We start from the raw sequence: 22,579 nt of genomic DNA, 5'->3' as shown, positions 1-22,579 counted from the left end.
TCATGGTGAGTGCTGTTCAGGAACACCTTTTGAAATTAAGAAGAAGGTAAAAAAAAGCTCGGAATATATTTTTCTTTCAAAACTTCTCGGATATTTCCTCCCCCTTCAGCCACACGTTCCCTATCAAATAAACTCTGCCCCATGCCACCTTTTGTCTGTTTCTCTCCACGTTTGTTTTTCGTCTGCTCAATTGTCTGTGAGTTTATCAAATTGCCTCGAGCTGTATGGTCCAGCATGCAGGGCTAATTAAATTTATAAGAATTAATTTGCGAGCAATTTGCGCAACGACAGACAAAAGTGCCAAAACGTTGCCAGCAGCAACAGCGTGAAAAAAAAAAATGAAGAGAATACAGTGAAAATACAGCAGTGAAGGAAAATGAGGGAAAGGAAAAATATTACGCCAGTAATAAAGTAGGCAGCGAGTGACTTAATTAGCAGCGAGCGGCGTCTGGAGGCCTCTTACTGCCACGGCCTTTTCCCAGGGTGTTTGCCCCATCCAAAAAGTTGCACAAACTTATAGCCAAAGTTTGCAGCTTTAAAGAGTAACGACACCAGGAAGGATGCCAAGCAGAGTCCAACAAGTTGGACAGCAAGCATGGGGGTGACAATAATTTCAACATGTCTCAAGTTGATCATTAGCATATTTCATAGGCAGGCCGAGCTCCATGCCTCCGCTCAAAAAGGGCCAAACGACACACAATTTTCCTCGTTGCATTGCCCTCTCACCCCTTTCTCTGTGCGCTTTTCCTTTTGGTTTTCTTCGTGCCAGCTGCCTGCTGCACATCGACATCTTTGACGCGCCCAAAAACGCACTGAGCCGTGTGACCCATTTAGCCAAGTCACCTCCCCATACCCATCCGCACCGCACTGCACTGCACTGCCGCCTCGCAATCTTTCCGAGTTTCTAAAAAAAAATGAGTTGCAACTATTTGTTGTTGCTGGCATATATACATGATACGCTGCATGCATTTGCTGCCACTCCTCTCTCTCTCTCTCGCTCTTCTACTCCAGGAATAACAAAAATCTGCAACGTAGTTACCATAAAATGATTTGATGAACGAGCTCCCAGCACAAATTTTTATATTACCCAAAGGTTGTGTGCGTCGTCCTGTGCAGAAGTTGGCAAAGTCATAAGTTGGCTGAAATCATTTTGAGCTGGTTTAAAGCGAGCTTTAAGTTCAGGAAACCGAAAAAGAACTAGTCAAGAATGGCCTCATAAGTACACAGGATTATTGGCAAGAAGTTGGCCAAAGTTCGCGGGAAAAGTAGTGGCAGAACGTAAAGAGCCAAATAGGGATAACTTTAAAGGGATTTTTTATTGAACTTTCACATTTGGGAATATGAAATAAAAATATCGAAGACTTATTTTAACGCCACATTTTCACTATTCACTATACATAACTGTAATAAGTCTGTAAAGTCAAGAAATAATACTCGTTCGTCTAATGTTGATCGTCTTAAAACCTTTTATGTTTTGTGTGTAAAACTTAAACTAATTACAAATAAAAATAAAAATAAAGGAAAAAGTGTGCAGGGATACTGCACTAATTACTATGAACTATTATATCTGTACTTGGCAATCCACAAAATGTACGAGCTTTTAATCTTCAGATATTCTTTACACCTGCAACTCCGAATTTTCTTATATTAAATCATTTCACATCTCTTATATTCTGCCTATCACAAGGATCGTCACGTTTTATTTGTGCAAAGCTCCGTCACGTTTCATTTGGCTTTGTGGAGGTCTTAAGTAGTCCTTCAAAGTGGTAGCACTCCCGGAGTCGCAGCTGGCACATGAATTAGCCCACAAATTGGTGAAAAGGATTCAAGAGGTCACGAGCACACTCGCATTGCTTTCATTTCCATGTAATATTTTCTTACTTTATTTGGCATGTTAATAAACTTGAAAGTGTTGGCCACCCCCATTCACCCCACGGCGGACAGACCGACCACTCACCCAGTCTGTCTATATCCCAGTGCCACGCCCCCGCTCATGCATATGCATGGACCATGGCTATAGCATACTTTTGAGCGCAGTTGACTCAGCTGCCCAGTCGAGTGGATGTGTGATGCTGTTCTGTTCTGTTCTGTGTTCCGCACCTTGTACCGGGTGGGTACCTCTCGCATTTATTGCTCGTATTATTCCACCCATTCCGCCTCTGCCATGGCTATGGTAACATACCAATTAATTTTTATTTATTTTAATGCCTCTCTCTCTCTCCCTCGGGGCATAGCACAGTTCCCATTTGCCATTTCCCATTCCCCATTTTCCATCTCCCCACTTTCCAGTTACAGTTTTGCCATTTCTGTTTCAGTTACAAATTTATGCATTACTTGCATTTTATTGACCCACTTTATTTCTTTCTTTTTTTTGTGTTTTGCCTTTTTTTCGTACGACGACAACGACGAAAATGTTGAAATTAAATTTCAGTTTTTTAAAACTTTATTTTTAGGTTAACCGGAAAACAAAGTAAGCAAAATTTGAACCATAGAAAGGATACAAAACAAATTTCATTCTTTTGAGTTCTCTATTTTATTTCATTTTTTACCATTATTTTGGCTTTCATGCAAAGTTCAGTGGCAAAGTTTTTAGCAAGAGCCTAAAGTTGTGGAACTTTTGTGTTCTTTAAGGGTTTTTATTTCTATTTTTGGAACTGTTCTGAATGCCTTAAATTTTACCTTTGAAAATTGCCTAGATTTGTTGCTGTCAATTTTCGATGGCCGCCTAATTAGAAATAAAGCACGCGATGGTAATTTTTCGGGGGCTTCACTCAACAGAGTAAAAGGCTGCCGTGGGCAACAGACGTGGGGCTATAAATGATTGACAGACAGGTGGGATGGGATGGGTGCAATATCCTTTACCACGCAGCGCTCTTCATTTGCAAAAATAAACCTCGCAGACAGATTAAATATATATTATTTTCTGAAATTTATACAGGACTGTGGCCAAGGCTCGGACCAACCAAAATGCTACAGTACAACCTACAACCTTCTCATATTTTCCCCACAAAAGTTTCAGTTTTCATTCGATGAGTGGTTCATTGAGCTTTCGGGGGCTGGGACTCCAAGCAAATGCAAAGCGTTCAAGTGGCAAAAAATAAGTTATAAAGTTATTCAGTGTCTGGCAGCTCACTGATCGGAAGCAGCAGAGGCGTGACAGGGCCTCCCTCAACTGTGCTAAGAGTGGGCGGGGCTAATTAGGTTGGAATTTTCTTCGAAGTTGATTAAATTGTTGTCATGAAGTCATCGCTTATTCATTTGCTTTTGCCAAACATTTCTGAATAATTAATCTTGTATCGTTGAGAAAAGTTTGCACGATGTGTGTGTCTTAATAGGAACTTAATGAGAAATACCTCAAGCATGTCCCCTATCTTGTCTCAATATTTTCCTATTGCCATGGCATGTAATTTTCAAGCTTCCTGGAAGTAAAATTGATCTTTTTTTTCACATGCATATTTTTAAGTCCCCTGAGCTCTACCTTCTTGAAAATTTGTGTCCTGTTTAAAGAGTCATGAATATTCTCTATTCCGTCCGCTTTGTTGTTGTGCAAAAATTCACCTTGTTTGCTGTTAAAATTTCAAGAGTTCGAATCGATTTCCACGCCAGATATCTAAAATATTTATAAATATTTTGCTCCTCTATGAATACATACATAAATCAAATTCCAAAACTAAATCCAATATTTTTGAGCGGTGCCAGCTGCTGCTGTGCGGATTGCCCATCCGAAATTGGTTTTAATGAAGCGTAGCCAAGCCACTTCTTGGCTTTAAATTGATTGGCGTGCGGCAGATGGCGAAGGGCACTGGCGGTCGACTGTTAGCCACAAATCGCATTGGAATGGCGATGCCTGTGATATTTGTGGCATCCGTTCCATGCTCCATCCGCTGCATGAATCTGCTAAGGTGTGAATGCCCCCCAAAATGTTATTGGGGCACGTTCGCGAATCGCCTCGTGAGCAATTAGATGCAATAAATCACGGCTGCTTATCTCATTGGGTGGTTTGCGGGCCGCCACTTGAGGATATTGCCCACATGGCCGCCCTTACGCCCACATAGGTATATCTTTATAGAGACATTCTGCCGGAATTGCAGGCATGCGACACGGCCCGCGGAATTCAATTGGTGTAGGGACACATCCCAGGGATATATGTGTGTCCACCAATTGTTGGCAGACTCGTGAGAGAGGAGGTACATGAAACCATGCAGGGACACCAGACGGACTTACTACCATTTACTATGGATTATTGTGTGATTACTCCAGAAGACCAGAAATTTGTCATGTACCCCAATCCGAGCAGATTTCCCCTTTGTTAAAACGGGCTTAACATTTTCCGCCTCTCAGCTTTCGACTCCATTATGCCAGACAATGCTGACACACGTAGAACCCTAATCATAATGCCACGCATCACTTTTTATGTGCCGGCATGTAAAGCCGAAACCTAACGAGAGAGCCACAAAAAATAATGGCCCAAACAAGTGAAAGGGGCAGGGTGGAGCGGCAGCGGCAGGGGCAGGGAGCAGAGCAAATGAACCCCAAATGATAAATTAAGAGCCACAAGAGCATCAGAGAGAGGGCCACAAGCAAACAACTCACTAGCAGTCCGCCCAGCGCTCAGCGCCAGTGGAGCGGAAGTGAAAGTTCAAGTGAAAGCCAAAGCAAGAATCTCTAAACTGAGGTGTGAAATAACTCAGATTTGGTGTCACTTTCATTTGACTGAAGGGACTGGTGGGACAAGGGGGTGCCGTTTATTGCGAAATAAACTTGGCATATGTCGGTGGCACTTAATTATGCAAATACAAATGCAAAAGTCTTGTCTATCCAGTCGGAAAACGGGGAGTACTCGTACGATTACAGCCCAAATCAATTAGCAGCGACAGGAAATGTGCGGGTGGGTGTGTGTCCATCCGGTTTATGGCTTGATTTATGCAACTAATTAGCAAAAGCATAATTTTCGTCCATAAACAAGTGAATATTATTATTTTATCAAGTCAGATATTAGGCGATTTGTGATTAGTTATCCAGGGAGGATAATAATAACAACGACGACAGGGGGACTGCTAATTCTAATTCTACGGGTACTCAGTTGCAGAGACCATCCAGCAGCCAAACTAATTATTGTCCTGCATAAATCATATTGTCTGTGTGCCCCTACTCATTGATGTATGATGAGAGCTCTTCCCCCGCCACCACTACGAGTATACGAGTATGTGGGATCACAGTCAGTGGTGGGATGGATTTTATCCCATCAGCCATAAATGTCAATTAGGCCTATTGGTGAGGCTTACAGCAAACATAAAGTTTAGTTGCCCCACCACCACAGCACCCCACAATGCAACAGCCAACCACTCTATGTCGAAAGTGTTGATTGATAAATTGATTGATTGATTGCCGGCTAGTTTGATCGTTAGCGCGCCAGCGTCCCCGCCAGCGATAGGAACAATCAAAAAAACGATAAACTCATACTTTTTGCCCATTTTCCTGCTGATGTCATAAATTGAGATTAATCATGCTTTTGATGGGCTTTACTCCCGAAATATTGGGGATTGACATTGTCCAACGTGGATGGCACTTAAGAGGCTTAGCATTTTCAGCTTTGGCGCGACAGTGTTGTTGCTCCATTGTCAATAATTGTTTTTGGTTTATGCGCACAATTTGTCCGATATTTACTCATGTGCAGTCGCTTAGAATTGTTTGATTCCCCCCCGCCACCACCCGTAGGCAGACATGTTTATCCTGCACAGTTCATTATTCACTATGGAAATCGTATTAACCTCTGAAAAGAGTCCCTTGTGTGGAAACTCTGGGCGATTAAATGGGATTAATGAAGTCATGTGTGTGTGGCAAACACTTGGAACTGTTTCTTTGCTGTTTTTTGCTGTTTCTTTGCTGTTTCTTTTAAATTTAAACACTATTTTTATTTTAAAGCATTTTAAATTTTCTATTTTTCAACATTATCCGTTCAATATTTAATAACATTTTATTCTCATTTGATATTTATTTTCCTCTATCCACACATAATTTAAATTGTGCAATCAGTTCAGGTGTTTATTTTTCTATAAATTAATTAAAATTCAAATAAAACGCATATAATATTCCGCATCGATGCTGCCAGCCAGTCGACTCCATTAAGTTTTGAGCCCGAGCACACACAGATGTTTGGCAAATTCTTTTTTCTTTTTTTGTACTTTTCGCACCTCTCCGCACCGCAAACATTACTTAATTAATTTGCACGCAAATTCCATAGATAGTTTGACGCGATTCTTTTTCAATCGTTTTCAGTTAATTGATTGCATATTCCATTAATCAATGAGGAGATGGCCAAGAGCAAAGGGTGGGGCTGCATATTAATTAAAGCATTCGCACGAACACTTTGATTATGATAAACTGGCATTTAAGCGGCACCACACAAACACACACACACATTACAGCTTTATCTGGATTCTATTTTTTAAATTTAATTCGGTGCATTATTTATTTCGATCAAAAATGATTGCCGTAAAAATTGTGTGCGCTCTATCTATCTCTAGCAGCAGGCAGCACATAAATTCTCGGCTATCATATCACATTAAAATAATTTATCTTCTTGCGTTATTTGCGGATGCTACAGCTGTGGATGTGTGACACTCCAGGACCTCTTGATTGGCCCTCATCTAACTTTACATTTTCGGTGTAATTTCTCATGCACTCAGCCACTCGCTGGCAGGACGAACACACGAACACACACAGACACACACGGACATGCCCCAAGCGCACACGGATGCCGAGAACGCGCACTCCGCCGTCAACAACTCAGAAAGTACTGACTGCCACATCTCCATCCACGGATGCTGGACAGTACAGTAGTAGCCATAACAGTAGCTCTAACAGTAGCCACAGCAGTAGCTCTAAGAGTGGCAGTAACTGCTAAGCCCCTGCTACATTTCCTAATGTGATAACAAGGCGGTCGGTCTCTTCTGGCGAGTGTTCAGTAGGTTAGTAGGTTGCCGTCTACCGGCCTCTGGAGGGAAATTTACTCTTGGCCAGGGAAAGCCGGCTGCTGTTAACGATTCACAGTGGTGTCAAATGGAAGTTGGTAACACAGCTAAGCTCCTCTTGCGGTGCGATGTCCACTCAACAAGTCAATGTAGCACATTTGGTGGGAATTATAGTGCCATTTTGTGCTTAATGGTTGGCACAAATTTGATTTAAGTTTAGTATTTATTTGTGTGCCAAACAAACAATATACAGAAATCTATTCTTAAAAAGACTGCCAATGTATCTTTAAGAAAGCTAACCATGTGCACTCGATGGTAACAAATCACAAAGAAGATTTTGCATTTTGTTGACTAATTTATTTAAAATTATTTAAAAGAAATGCATTTATTTAACAGCGAAAGAACTGCCAAAGCAGTTGCTCTTCAGTTTAGTTTGGCAGAAGCAGTTAAATTGTTAACAGCACAACTCTCTTAATTTCCCGTCAGCAGACTCTGTTATTCTCTCATTCTGTTCAGCGTCTGTTATCGTTCTTTAACATTTTTAACATAAGCAAGAATAACTCTCTTACATTATAAGCATTGCAGACAATCTCTTTCACTGTTAAGTGTCTCAACAGCTAACATTTACTCAAAAATGTTAGCTTAACAATAAGCCAATTTCAAGAAAAGTTAAGCAAGTTATTTTCAGAATATCATTGACCTACGAATATTTGAATATGATATGGATGAGAATATTTTCCATTATTGTTGCAGTGGATATTATTCAAAAATATTTTAGTGCTAAGCTGGCGATTTAAGCCTTAAAGGCTGCCTGCCGCGTGCAGGCCAGGCCAACTTGGAAAATGTCCCCATAACTCATATGGGGGTGTATCTGTATGTAAGACTTTGTACGTGTGTGTAACGATTGTTGCATAATTTAAGTGTCGCACAACAACAACAAAATGGAAAAAAAAAATCCAGGAAAGTTGGAAAATGATTTAAGCCGTTCCGGAGTCAGAGTGCGTCCCTGTCTGCACGTGTGTGGCTGAGTATATGTTTGGGTGTGGCCATTACTTTGTATTTAATAAAACAATGTTGTCGGCGCCACCACCTGAGTGTTCTGCTGTCGCTGTCAAAGTCATTATCAAGGGACTGGGGCTCAGCAACTTTAAAAATAAAATTGAGCATCGCTTTACAGGCTTGTTAAAAGTTCGAAGCTTTCACCTGCTGAAAGCGAAGCAAAGTGGGAGAGTGTGAGTGTGAAACTCACTAAAAAATTTACAACTTATTTATTTACTTAATTCATATTGTTTTTGTTGACTATTTGCATTGGGCATTGCATTGCATTGGCTTTATGAATTGCTGTAAACAAGAGCAGATGCTGAAATGCTTTTGCTTCTATTATTTTTACATTTACTTACGCTTCTCTGAATATAATTCAAGGATATTCCACTTACCTGCAAAAAAGTAGAGATAAACAGATTTAATTATGATATTCATGTTTGTTTTTTCATTCAAGTAAAATATTAAATTTTTTTCTAAGAAAAATGGATCGGCCTTGCAAACTGATTTATTTAGATATATGTCAAATATTTATGCAAGCATTTGCGGCTTAATCCACTTTATTCGCATTCCTTTAACTTTACTTTAAATATCGGACATTTACCCAACACAAACAACAATAAATCCCCACGGTCCAGTGTTCAGTACTCGTCTATCCTGTCCATCGATTCTCCATTCTGAGCAAACTAGCTCATACCTGCCCCGAAGGCTCTGTCTATGGCTCAACATAATGCAAAACTAATGCCTGGCATTGGCAGCCAACTGCGAACACTCACACCACGCCATTATGATCGAACACGCCATGCAATTGAGCGTCGCGTTGGAGCACAAATCATTTCGGTTCGAGACCCTGGCAGATATCCAGTCGGTGTATGATACATTTCCGCAATGGATTTATGGCCAGAGCAGCACAAGACTCAGGCCCGAACTACGCAAAATATGCCTGTTGGAGAGTCTGCTCTGCCATTTCGCTGGCAGGCAAAACATCTTCAGTTTCTCGAGATGCAACAAAGTCCGCCCACGAGCAGCAGCAGTTTCGACCCCCTGCTCCCCTGCCGTACTATGTAGGAGTATGTCTGGCAGAAACCGCAGAAATGCATTACGCTCCCCCCCAAAAATGTTGAGAAGCGAAGAGGAGCTTAAGTTTTCGCCAATGTTTGTGGATGCTGACTAAATTCATATATAAGAGAGCGAGGGCTAATATCAAACGGAAGTGCCAAACACAGACACAAGCACACACACACACATACACAGAGAGATGTCTTTTTCCCTGTCTCTGTCTCTTTTACACGCATATATCTCCATCTCTTTCGTTCCTTTGGCCATACATCTTGAGTTGGCTACATCGCTTTGGCTGCATTTGGCTTCGGTTTCCGTACACATTTGAGAAATGCATGTGGAAAATGCCAGCCAGTGACTGCATTTGTAACTGTAACCAGTTGGAAACTGCCTCTACTACCTCTCTCTCTGTATGTGTGTGTGTTTGTGTGTGTTTGTGTGTGTTGGCTAAGCGGGGCATTTCCTGGCCTGGGCCATCAACTAAATAGCATTCATTTACGTTGATTTATGCTGACTGAGAAAAGAGTCTGTGGAAAGAGGAGCCTGTAACTGGAAACTGGAAACTGGAGCTGTAGATGGAGCCGAGAGCATGCTTTTTGTGGGAAAATTTATGCCCCCAAAATGACACTTTAAAGTTGCAATAAAAAGCCCGTCTCTTCGGTGTACCCGTTTTAAGGTTATTTATAGTTGCAAGTCAGCGATGTAATTACTTTTTCAACACGCACATGATGAGGTTCTGCTTGTGTTGTGCTCTCCACTTCACAGGTCAAATGCCAATGGCTGCAGCTTTGTCAATTGCCAGCTGCAATTGATAAATTGGCAATGGAACTGCTTACCCCGTGCCCCGTGCCCCTTGCCCAAACACCTCCCCACAGAGACCCGCTCTATTCCCTTCAACTTATTCTAGTTCTTTTGCTGGAGCTTCTTTTCTGTCATTGACAGTTCAATGTGCGCACTGATGCGCAAATATCAACTCCAATACACACTCGCAGGACTCCCAGGAAGACTCCCAGGACCCTCCACCCAACCAATCCCTCTGTATCCAGACCACACTCGCGTTCGGATACTCGGTTTTTGTCCATTTTCACTGCGCTTTTTATGGCAGTTCGTGACCGAGTTGCAGTTGCTTTGAACTATTTTTCTTTTATCCTCAATTTTCCCTCTTCTTTTGCTTTCCATTTTTAGTTTTCGTTTTTGTCTTTTTGCGTGTTACTTGAAATTGAATTAGTGGCATTGGCAGTTGGGTTTCCTAATCTTCGAATGGTTTAGCTGGCTGCCAAGTAATGGATGTGATAATTTGTTAAGGAACCTTCCAGCCATTGACTTGGTTTTATTTAAGACACACACACACATAAAACAAGCTGCATCCAGTTCATTAAAAGTAACAGCCTAATGAAACTCTCAGATTTAAGGTGGTGCAAAGAATTTTATTTAGCTATCGAAGATCTGAAATGTGCCCAAAAAGGCTCATACCTTTGATCAATATCAGGCAGTACACAAGGTGCCCTTCCATTGTTATTAACAAACAAATTCTCTTTATTTAGAAGGCAATATACACGGAGACCTGCATGAGGACAGGACTTCAAGCCACAAAAGTGCGCATATAAAAGAACCTCATAAATTGAAATAAATAAGGAAAATAACAATTTCTACAACACACACACACACACACACACAGACTGCAATAAACACTGCGGGGAACGGGCCACCAAGCCCCCCCACCCATCTTCAGCCATAGCAGACCTTGGCTGTAATATTCATAACTCTTTTCAAATGTGGTCAAGTGCTGCTGCTGTCCTTTTAGCTGGCTCTGGTGGGGTCTGGTCCGCATATGTGCTGTGGCCAGAGCCATAGCCAGAACCAGAACCAGAACGATTCGACAGCTTTTGATATTGCCCTGTCCCCTGACTATCCTGAATCCCCTCTCTCTCTCGCTCTCTCTCTCTCAATCTTGCTGGAAAAGCAATAACTACAGTTGACTGGGCTTTGAATCTAAGCCTGGCCGACACGACCTGACTTGATTTTGAGAGCTGAGAAGCTTGGAACATTTTATTAAAAACGAGATGAACGATAGATGGACATGGAATATAGTCCAAAAATTGCCACAACAAGATGCATTTCTCGCATCGTTCTCTGGCAATTGTAAAAATGAAGTCCAAGCATTGGCACATGGCTTTCCCGCATGCACTTTCCCCTCCACTCGTACTGGTATTTATATTACATTTTACCACCCAACCACATATCCTTGGGTACATTTTCCTTTTCTTCTGTTGCATTGTCTGGCGATTTATGGATTTTATTTGGCCACTTTTTACTCTCGTTGGCATTTGTCGCCTTTTGTATATTGTTAGCTTATTGCAGACTGCGCTCGAGCTACGTACGTGTTATGTTATGTCGTGCCGGGGCTATCTTTTGTCGTACATATACTCGCATGTGCTATATATGTATGTACATATATTTATTTATATGAATTGAAATGGCTGCAATGCTCTGGCACTTCCAGACATGTGGGTGGGAGTTTATGTGATTGTGACAATTGCCTTGGCCATGAAATGGGAACTTTATGACTACATCAGTGCCCAGAAAAATGTGTTATGAAATTAAGAATATTTTGTTCAAAGGGCGAACAAGCTTTGAGAGAGAGCTAAAAATAATTGAATGACAAAGGATTTATTAGGAGTCTTGGGCAATTGCATTCTGATTTTGAACCGGCACCTTAATTCTCGTGTCTGCTATTTATTTATACCCTCCAGAAAGGATATAACCCTTACCCTCCATCCACTTTGAACCTTTTATCTGTCAGCAGGCTCTTCTGCCTTATTAACCCCCTTGAAAGTTGGCTGAGACCCAAAAACAAATCTACCATCAGTTAAATTCTAATTAAATTCACACTTTGCTTGCCATTTTCTCAAAAGCATTCCATTCCATTCCAGACATACATATGTTGTCTGTCTGTTTGGGTCAACCAGGAGTCGACCATTTTGTGTGAAACCACAATGACAAAGAAGAACACTACGGTGACTGTGAGAATCCTTTTTAATGAAACCGCACACGATTCGGGGCACGGTTTTAGTTAGGGCATAAAACGAACGGCAGGGCAGACCCACTATAAACGTGGCATAACAAACAATGATAAGATCCTTTAAAGTAATTACAACACATATTAAGTATTTATGAAACAATAAAACGTTTAGGCAAGAGGCCAAACCCAAAACCGAAGGCAGGCCACGCCGGCCCCACAATCCTTGGATAAAGTAAAGCCAAAGAAACAATAATTTTCAAATTCAAGTTAAAAAAAGTTTCACTTAAGAATGAGGCAAGGGTACGAGGGGACGAAGTCGAGTGACTTAGGCCCAGGCCGCATAAAAAACTGAGTGTAAACGGAAACAAAATGCTACAAAATAATAAAATGTTGTCTTGCGCTCGGTGCCCTCGTAAAAAGTCCTGATATAAACAACAGAAAAGTAAGAAAAGAAATGGAGAGTCGTAGTCCCCTACAACGAGATGTTAGGCGGAAAAAGGCGCCAGAAAAAAAGCAAAAGAAAAAACAGGACAGCCGCTCTTTGGGATACGAAGCATTAAATACTCTTACGTATCCATAGTTTGCAAACTTAGAGAGCCCGCTGATGGTATCTGCTACGAGAAAATATTATAAAAATCACCTTAACCCGTTCGTAAAAGGGCATAACCAAAATTGTGCTGCCTGCACTTGGGAGCCAAAAAATAATTCTCAAACAATAAAAAATGGAACAAAACTTGTACGAGTATTGTATTTTGTGTTCAACTACACCTAAAAAGTTGTCTCTTTTTCGGAATATGTGTGTGTGTGTGTGTGTTGGCCTTGTCAGGCGATTAGTGCAGGACTTTTGAAAGTTTCTGCGGTTTTGTTTGAGTGTCGTGGGTGTGGCGGGAGGCAGAGGCCAGGGCACGAACACTTGAAGCTCCTCCACGGACTGTCCCTTTAACGATGCCGCGACGAGAAAACTTTTGTGCAAATATTTTATGGTTATTGCAGTTGCAAATACATGTGTATATACTTATGTGTGGTACTGTAGAACTAACAAATACTTGGCCAAAGTGAGCTCGAATGGGCTTAAATGATTTTAATTGTTATTGTGAGCATTAATTGCTTTCTGCTTTTGTGTAGAGTCGCCCCAAAAGTTTTATTTTCTGGCAGTAATGTGAGTAATTTGTCAAAGTTATGAATTCTGTCTGTACATTTGACATGGATTGTATTGTGGTTGAACAATCAACATTTTCTCAACAGATTTGTATGTGAATTTGGCAAATATATATGTATATTTGTGTGATTCTTTGAGGGCTCCCTGTTCTTCTATAAATTCTGGGATTAACTGGAATCCCAATGCAAAGCAAAAGCAAACAAAAACCCTTTCACCTGAACCTTTCTAATTAGCTTCAAAGGATGGTTCGCCCCCGAAAGAGATTACCTGCATGTGAACGCAAACAAATATATTTTTATTTGAAGCATGCCGAAATTAATAAAAACCCATTTCATTTTATGCTGCAAATATGTTACCCCCTAAAAAATGGAAGCCCGAAGAGCGGGCTGGGCTGATGAAAAAATGTACAAAAAATTCAAAGAGGATTTCCAAAAACAAGCACCAGACAATACACGCGGCATAATGAAAGACATCTTCCCCCGCGGTAGGAGCTCGCAAGTGAAATACGATAATTATGCGACATTTAGCAGTTTAGCAGGCAGGCAGGCAGGCAGAACCCAACGACAACGAGGACTACATACAGCTGTGGGCAAAGGCACTCAAAGGGCTTAATGGCTGTGGAGAAAGGCGTTCCCCCGGTAAGGCTGGAAAGCGAAAGTAAAAAAGGGTTACAGCGTTTGGAAAAAACGAACCCGAAAAAGCGGGCAAAAAAATAAAACACACGGCGGAAATTACAAGAGCCGCCAGTTGGCGGTGGAAACCAAAAAAAAAAATGAAAAAAATGGAACACGGAATCAAGGACCTCAAATGCAAAATGAAATCGAATGCGCGCTGGGGTAAAAATGTGTCAAGGGTGTGTGGCAGTGTGGGATTAACATTAATGGGAGGGTGGGAGTGTGCGTGGGAATGCGTATGGATTGTGTGGGTTAAAGTTTTACCCAAAACTCGTTAGTATGCGCAGCGACACGAAAAATCAACATTTTCTATTTTGATTATATTTTTACCACTGTGCAATGTGTACAGTTTTCCAGTTCGTTTCGTCACCCGTTAGCTATTAAATGGTATATTGAGGTTCCTTGGGTTTGTTAGCCAATGGGTAACAGAATGTGCATTGAAAATGCTTTGCTTTTGGTCACTCTGATTCGAAACCTACTATCAGATAAACCTGACTCTACTCTATAGAAACTCTGGTAGAAATTTCTTCTATAAGCCTTTTGCAGAAGCTGCAATTATTCCAATTCATACCTTAAATAACTTTTCCATTTAAAAGGTATCACCTAGCCGAACCTCTTCCTAAACTGTATCCTCCCATATTGAAATAAAAGCCTAACCAGGCATATTTAATAATCATTTAAATGAGCAAAGTTTTGGGAGACCAAAAATAAAAGTTTCCAGCCCCAATGCCACATATCCCAATGTATCCGTAACGTTTAGCATTGGCGTATGCGTGATTTCCCTTGAACAAAGTTCTGAATGGCCGATAGTTACACTTTCACCTCGAGGCAAATGAGACTGAGACCCCTCATAATATTAAAGGAGCCTTCGCTCTGAAAAATCTTTCCTGTGGCATCCGTAAACATTTCCCCAACAAGCCATACCCTTGCATATGCACACATACATACATACATATTGTATTATGACAGACAAATTTCGGTTAATGGCCAGAGCCATAAAATGGATTTAAAGCCATTTTTTGTGGTCTACTAAAAATCTGCTGACCCAAAAGCCAAATTAATGACAAAGCTTAAGACCCCCGAAACCAGCCACAAATTGCTCAACATTTTCGGAAAGTATATCTCATTTTTTGTTTTTTTGTTTTTTTTGTAATTTATAAATCCGGGAATTAAGGCTGGGTCAACCTCAAAGCGATAAAATGCAAATTCAATAAAGAAACTCTGCAAAAAAGAAAATTAACGTTTTAGTTTTGTTCATTTGAATGAAGAATCTTAATAGCCTTGTCTACCTTTTGGACAGTCGCCTCGAAGGATATTTCTGTCATGCATATATGTAGGTCAAATCGTTCTGCATATCAAGTATACGCCAGTTAGACTTGCCTACTGCCTACTACAGTACCATTTTTGCTAGTCAACTCACTCAGACCGAAGGACCAGGAAGGAAGACTGGAAGATGGAAGGTGGCTTTCACTTTTGTGGCCGGTCTGTGTCCGCTTGTCTATGCAGGGCACACAGTGGCATCCTGAGGATTTACAGGAAGGCTTCTCTTTGGCTTTCCTTTTCAAGGAGTGGGCATTGCCTTTGTTTGCCAACGAGCCACAAAAATAATTGCCAGTGCTACAATTTCAGTCGTTGTAGTGCAGTTCATATTTCCCCTCAGGCAAAAGTTGGAAGAGCATTGCTGTGGTCCGTATTTGGGGTCAGTTTACCTAACTCAGTTTGGAAAGCATTTTTGGGCTCTGCATTAGGAGTAAATTATTTTAGTTGGTATGATAATAATAAGCCATTATCCACCATAATCGTGGACAAGGCGAGAGCAGAGAGCAAACTTGGCTTAAGCTCCACTCAAATCTGACCGCACAAAGGTAGTGGCGCTTGGAGAACTTGTTCCCCAGCACAAAATCACTTTGCGCATATTATTAATTCATGAATTTACTTTCAAGTTGGCTTCTGCATCGCCTCGAGACCAAGCGCTAGAGAACAGTGAGTGGGGCAAAGTTTCACCCTGGCATTTCTTTGCTGTCACTTGCATTGGATTCGGCTTTTGGCTTCTGGCTGCTGGGTTCTAGGTGCTGGCTTACTTTGGCCCCCCACAAATGCATATGAATAAATGAGAGAGAGGAAGGAGGCAATGGGTAGCATTGGGAGCCTGGGCCAAAGGTTGGTTGAGTGACAGGCCAAAGATTCGGTTTTGCTGGCATACGCTGCGTATGCGCAATCTGCTAACCAAGTCCTTGTCTCAAAAGCATTCGAGTCTTAGCCTAATACCACCTAAGCGTATTACCCGCCATCTTGTGACTCCTGCACCAGCCAAAGTCAACCATTAACCCAAGAGCATCGCATCGCATCCGACCATGCATGGTAAATAATTTAATAAGTGATTTATGTGATGCACATCGAGTGACTTAAGTCGGGCTCTCAGTCGGGATGCCTATGGGCCCAGCTGCGTAGATGCCCCCTCAGAGAGGAAGCAAAAGAATAATTGATGATGCCAGGCAGCGCGAATTGTCCGGATCACAGTTTCAACTTGATTCTAACTTGGTCTGACGACGACTCTGCCTTCAATTAATATGCAGAAAGTTTCTTGGCATTTGTCGATGGCCGGTTTGAGGTTTTATTGCCACTGCGATGGCCGCAAGAGATTTAAATATTTCATAGAATTTGTTGAAGTTTCCACTCGATGATGGTTTTGATATCGTCAAATGAGGGCCAATTATTGATAAGGATTTTGAATCGTAGTGAAATTCCTGGGGGGTTTTGTTTGGATGTAAAGGAAGTATTCGTAGATGTTGGTGGTTTACTTCTGTGATTAATCAGAATCAATATCAGATATTAATATACGAAATATATTTTGGATAAAATCAAGCATACGCTGAATAGGATAAATAGCCTGGAAAAAAATATATCCCCTCAAGGAAAAATGCAAACCGATTAAAATAGTTCGATATTTATTATATTATTATATTATAATATATTTTATTTATTATATTATAATATATATTATTTACCATCTACCATAGCGGTTAAGCTAACATTATCATTACCATCTCTAAATTGAAGTATTTCCCTTTGCCAAAGTCAATTCCTGGTCCCCACATCACACTCAGGACAAAATGCAAATGTTTGAGCTTAAACTTAGCTCTCGAAATATTTGCCATTTTCTACAAGAATGCAAAGAAGCCAAAGGCTAAAAGAAAAACCAAAAACAAAAAAAATAAAAATAAAAGAATAGAACCGAAGAAATTGCATTTACGCGGTTCGTTAGACCAACAAACATAGAAACGAAACGAAACCAAAAGAAACTGAGGGAAACGGCTCAAAGGCCAAAACCAACTTTTTGGGGCGTTCAAACGGGTTTGCATGCGCTGTACTCTGGGCTTGGCCAGAAGCACAAAATTGCAGGCCAAACATTTTCGAGTGGTGGCGGCTGCAGCAGCACCAGCAGCAGTTCCAGAATTATGCTACAAATTTATGAGACGACATAAATTTTGCAATGTTTGTTTTGGCAACACATACACACAGGCACCAGCTCTCTCTCTCTCTTTCTCTTTTTCTATGTGTGTGTGTGTGTGTATATGTGGTGTTTTGCATCTGTGTGAGTGTTTGCTGCAAGTGGAAAAACAAACCCAAAGATCTAAAGCACACAAAAAGCACAGTGGCAGTGGCAGTGGCATAGGGCCTTCCTCCCTCAACACACAGCTGGGGGTCGATTCGGGTCGAAATGGACCGGGTCTAGGTCCTCGCTGTATGATGAATGTCATGCGGTGAAATTTTAAGCCATCAACCGACTGTGGCGGCGCTGCATAAGGCGTGGCATAAACCATCGCCTCGTCGTTCCAAAAATTGAAAAATGCATGCAACTGTTTTTTGAAGGTTGCCCTTACACTGCCTTTGCATTGGCAATGGCTCTGTGTGTTTCTAGCGAATTTTACATGTACAATTTTTCGGTTTCGTTTCGTATTCCTCCCGCCCATTCATCTGTCTCTCTCTCTCTTTCTCTCTTCTGAGTCTCTAACGGATCTGACAGGCAGCGACCTCCAAGCATACCAAATAGACAGGCATGTAAATTACTGGCACATGTGCGTTAGAGCCAGCCGGCTGCTGCCACGGCTATCAACATTATCCCACTGACCCGAAATGGGGAAAATTTATAGTAGATATGTGCGCACGCTCGATATACAAATGCACTTCCCATTAAGTGGTGGGTGGGCAGGATGGAGTAGTGTCAGAGCAGTCCTTGTCAAGTGTTGCTACAAGTAGTATTGGATTTCCCTATCTCTTTTTTTGCCCCTCTTTAAACAGCAAACATGGTGGCTCCACTGGGAAAACACTAAATGGAGAGAACCCCAAAGGTATACAGTGGTTATTTCTGTTTGTTTTTCCACGGAAAAGGAGGGGATAGCGTAGAAGGAAGTACTTTTGGTTAGGGTGTTGCATTTCATTTCCTTCCTTGTCGAATACGAATATGTGTATATTTTTCACCATTGAATTAGGAGTCGCTGTAGGTGCCATAATTTATTCACCTTTTGTTCTTTCATTGCTGCGTTTTCAGTCATACAGCTACATGAGTCAATCACTTTAATGAGTACTTAACACACCCAGCGACGGCATCCCAGCAATGGCATCCCAGCGACGGCATCCCATTCCTAGCAAAGCTCCCAAGCCCAGCAGCCTCTAAAATTTGATTTTTTGTTTGGTTGATTCTGCTGCTGCTGAACCACAGCCGACACGTCCGCTCTTCTGGTCGTGTGGTGGTCGCCAATGACAGGAGAATCTCCAAGGCAGAGAACAAAAAAAAAAGAAGAAACTTTGCCTTTGGTTTCTCTCTGCACAAATTGCTGGCGTGCAGGACGAGGAGCCACACGTCACATGCACAAATGCAATTTTTACCCCTCAGCTGGAGCAAAACTTCGTATGCCACACGCTGCTCCAAAACCCCTCCGTTCCTGCCACCTATGAATGTCATTTTGGTGGCAAAGACAGTGCAACAGTTTATGCTGCTGCTTCTACTGCCGCCTGCTGCTGCTGTGCATAGTTTGGTGGCATTGCAGCTGAAGTTACTGTCATGTCAGCTCTGGCCAAGTAGAACGATATTTCAGCTCTTCGAGTATGTGTGTGTGTGTGCGCTGGGGACATGGCTTTTATGTCTATAATTTCTGCAACGAGGCATGTATGCTCTTGTTGTTATTGCTGTCAACATGCTGTCCACCAACAAGAGTACACATCTGAACGGAACATGCAGTTGAGGATGCAGTTGGTAGGCACTGGGGATGCAGTTGGGATGAGCATGAGCAGGGAGTTCAGATAGGGATGTGGATGGGATGCAGTTGTACTCCGTTTGGGTGCGATCACTTATCCCCGAACAGCAGGAGCAGGAGCAGGAACAGGAACAGCGACAACACTGTCAACGATTACTGGCAACATAAAACACATTTAACATGCCATAAACTCTCCAGTGCTGGACGAACATTAAAACCAGCCATGGCCCCATATCGAGACGCAATGCGAATGCGAATGTGGTTTTTGAACCTCATGCCTCAGAGTACAGGCGCATAATTGAAAAGTTAATATCGGAGCGGTCTAAATTTCAATTAACTGTGCGGAGAGTCGTTCGTTCGTTCGTCAGTTGGGTTTTGCAGGAAATTTAACAGAAAAGTCTGACAGAACGAGAGCAGAAATAAGAGCCTTATGGGAGCTGTCAATATGGGTAGCCAGTCCATTAGAATGGACGGCAAATGGGTGGGGTGTGTGTGGGCGGTCTGTGGCATAACCAGGTGAATGTTAAGCCCCTGGCTATGACAATGGGACGCCACGTGTGTAACTATTTCTAACCTGACCAAAGAATCGGTCAATAACCAAATGCCGAACGGGGCGGAGGAGGCGTCCTGTCGAATGCATTAACATGTTTCAGGTTCTGTCAGCAGGAGTCCTGGCAACGTTAAATGCCATTTGCAGTGCATGAGCCTGAGTCCTGGGCTCCAGAAACAATGCCGAACCTTAAATGGCAGCAGCCCAAAGGCAACGAAGATAAATGCCAATGGGGCTGTGTCCCCCTACTCCCCCCCATGATGCGTTGTCTGCGGCAGGGTTAGGGTTGCCACCCCGCCAGGGTTGCCAGGGTTCATTTGAGTGACACACTAACTGCATGACTGAGTGCGTTGCATAAATGCCCCCGACGGAGGCACTCGACTCTGTGCTGCGTTTCAAATGAATTGTTGTTGATTTGTTTCATTTTCCCCCACTGACAAACGAACACACACACACGCACATACACTGACAAATGGGGGTTGTACTGCGCCGCGGTTTATGCAACAGTAAATTGAAATAAAAGATGCACTCCCACGGATAGTGGGACAGTGCAGACATTAGCTGCAAATATGCATGGGTGTGTGAGTGCATGTGTTTCGTGGTGCAGTGAACTCTGCGTCACGACTTTTAAAGTTCGACTTGCGATGTCAAATGACACACACGCACTCGTCAGATCGAACGTCTTCGGAGTCGTCATCTCTTTGTGACATCTTGTGCATGCTGAACAGAGACATTTCAAAGCTTTCCACAGCAGCCACACAGCCCGACACTCGTTAAGGTTCCCGGTGGCGGCCTTGAGAAAAAGAAAAACTCCGCAACCCTGTGGAAAACGTGACAAATTGTTGGAAAACTGTTGGCCTACCCTACTTATTTTTACTAAACTAGGGGAATAATAATAATATTAATGAGGGGCCACGAGATGAGACTTTGCATTATTTTAGTACGAATATATAAAATGATGCGTCAAATGCGACAATGTCTTTTATTTTTTATTATTATTTTCAGCCACTAATTTTATATCCCTATTAAAATTTGTATATGTTGCGCTACCAAAATTGAAGCTTTTTTGCGCTCATAAACTATGCAAATATGCTTGATGTATTAGAAAAATTACGCGTAAAATGTAAAATGTTGGGCATGTTACCAAAGCGGAAGGCTGTCAGAAAGCTGAATGTGTGCGCTGCAGTTTCATGGCATATCAAAATAAATTAACAAAATATTTATGCTAATATTTTGATGGAGCAACATAGTAACACCGTAAATATTCCTAGGAAATAGCTGCACTAAACAAAACACAGGGTTTATGAAATATGAAATTATCCTTGTCTTTTATTATAGAGCGAACAAATTCTTAGTATGAGAAAACATTTTTTGCAAGTGGTTGTCTATTAAACTAAAATTAATATGGTAAAATATTTATTGTATTTTTTCTGGCTTTAGCAAAAGCTGTTGGAAGGGTCAGCCGCATTCGTTGAAGAGCCCGTCGCATAAGTGATGTGAAACGTTATTTAACCAAAAGTCCGAAATCAATTATGTAAACCAAATATCCAAAGCCCAGACATGGAACATGGCAAACACATGGCAGAAAACAAGTAAATAAATAACTAATTACTTTGGAATTGAATGGCAGGCAATCTCATAATCATAATCTCGACAAACTCCAGCCAATAATTTAGTATTCAATTGTGACTAAACAACCTGTTGACCTTTGCTGCTGCCAGGAATTCAATTATGCAGGGAAAATTAAAACCTGGCCCCCAGGATGGCCAAACGCAAATAAGTGAAGCGGCAAAGAAAACTGGGAAAAGGGAGGGAAACGGATAAGGCCACCCGACTTGTGTCAAAGGAAGCCGCAGCGCTGCCAACAACTTTGGCATTCCAAATACGAAGCGCAGGAAACTGCTTGGTTTTTGGCCCCAGCGGGAGAGCGGGAGAAGGAGAGAGATAGAGAGTGTCTTTGCCGTTGAAGCTGAAAACAGTTTAACTTGAACTTTTTACTAAACAAAAGCCCCGCCCGACAGAGAGAGAGAGAGGGGAACTTTTTTGTTAGGGCAAAAATTGCAGCAGCAACTTTACATGAAAATTAAATAAGTGCCGGCTTAAACAACTTCGGGGCATGTCAGGGAGCACCAAAGCGGCAGCAGGAAGAAGTGGTGGGAGTGGTAGAGACACTCAATGAGAGGTAAGAAGCAACGCAGAAGCTTGAATAAGTAAGGCAAGAGACACCAAAACTGAACAAAAGGTTGGGGGCAAACAATGGACAAGACAGCAAAGGAAGCTCTATCTTCCACTTCCGCCGCAAATGACAATCCAGAAAAGATGGCCAAGATGCAGGTGAAAGAACCCCATGGACTGTGGCAGAGATTATCTAAATGTCCTCGCCGAAAGCAATAAAATCTTTCGCTTTTCACTTTTGATTCAAGTTTTGACAGCTGTTACTTGTCATTTTGATTTGGGCTAGGCCATAAATATTTACTTTATATCTTCGGCTATCGGCTGTTTTGATATCAAAGACAAATGTTGCCTTTGGCGAGCACTTAATTCGAATTTTGTATGCCTCCGCACGCACCCATAGAAAATACACAGCAGAAAGGGGAAAAGATCTCAATCGAAAACTATTTTCAGAGGTCTGACAAATTGGTGTCGCCTGCTTGGACATTTATCATCGTTTAAGGGGTGGGCTTTCAGAGTACATATACATAGAAGAGCCAACGCCTTGTCACAATCAAAAACTCTTGCAATCATTACGGGGTTATTCCAGCAAATCTCTCTCTCGTTCTCTCTCTCTCTCTCTCTCTTTGGTTACTGTCTAACCAACAACTTCATTTTCATTCGAAGGAGT

General features: G+C 41.8%; 1 protein-coding gene across 4 annotated transcripts in view; it reads right to left on the bottom strand.

The window, feature by feature from the left end:
- LOC111077335 (putative neural-cadherin 2) overlaps positions 1-22,579 on the bottom strand; it is a 103,929-nt gene that overhangs the window by 48,236 nt on the left and 33,114 nt on the right. The window contains exon 1 of one of the 4 annotated variants that reach the window (XM_022371582.2): positions 6,661-6,762. The exons of the other annotated variants lie outside the window; for them this stretch is intronic. The gene's annotated coding sequence lies outside the window, so the exon portion shown is untranslated. Of the gene's footprint in view, positions 1-6,660; positions 6,763-22,579 lie in introns of those variants that run through there. 4 annotated transcript variants of the gene reach the window in all.

This window comes from Drosophila obscura, unplaced genomic scaffold (assembly GCF_018151105.1).
Source record: "Drosophila obscura isolate BZ-5 IFL unplaced genomic scaffold, ASM1815110v1 contig_200, whole genome shotgun sequence".
NCBI lineage: Eukaryota > Metazoa > Arthropoda > Insecta > Diptera > Drosophilidae > Drosophila > Drosophila obscura.
This window is presented reverse-complemented; position numbering and strand designations above follow the sequence as displayed.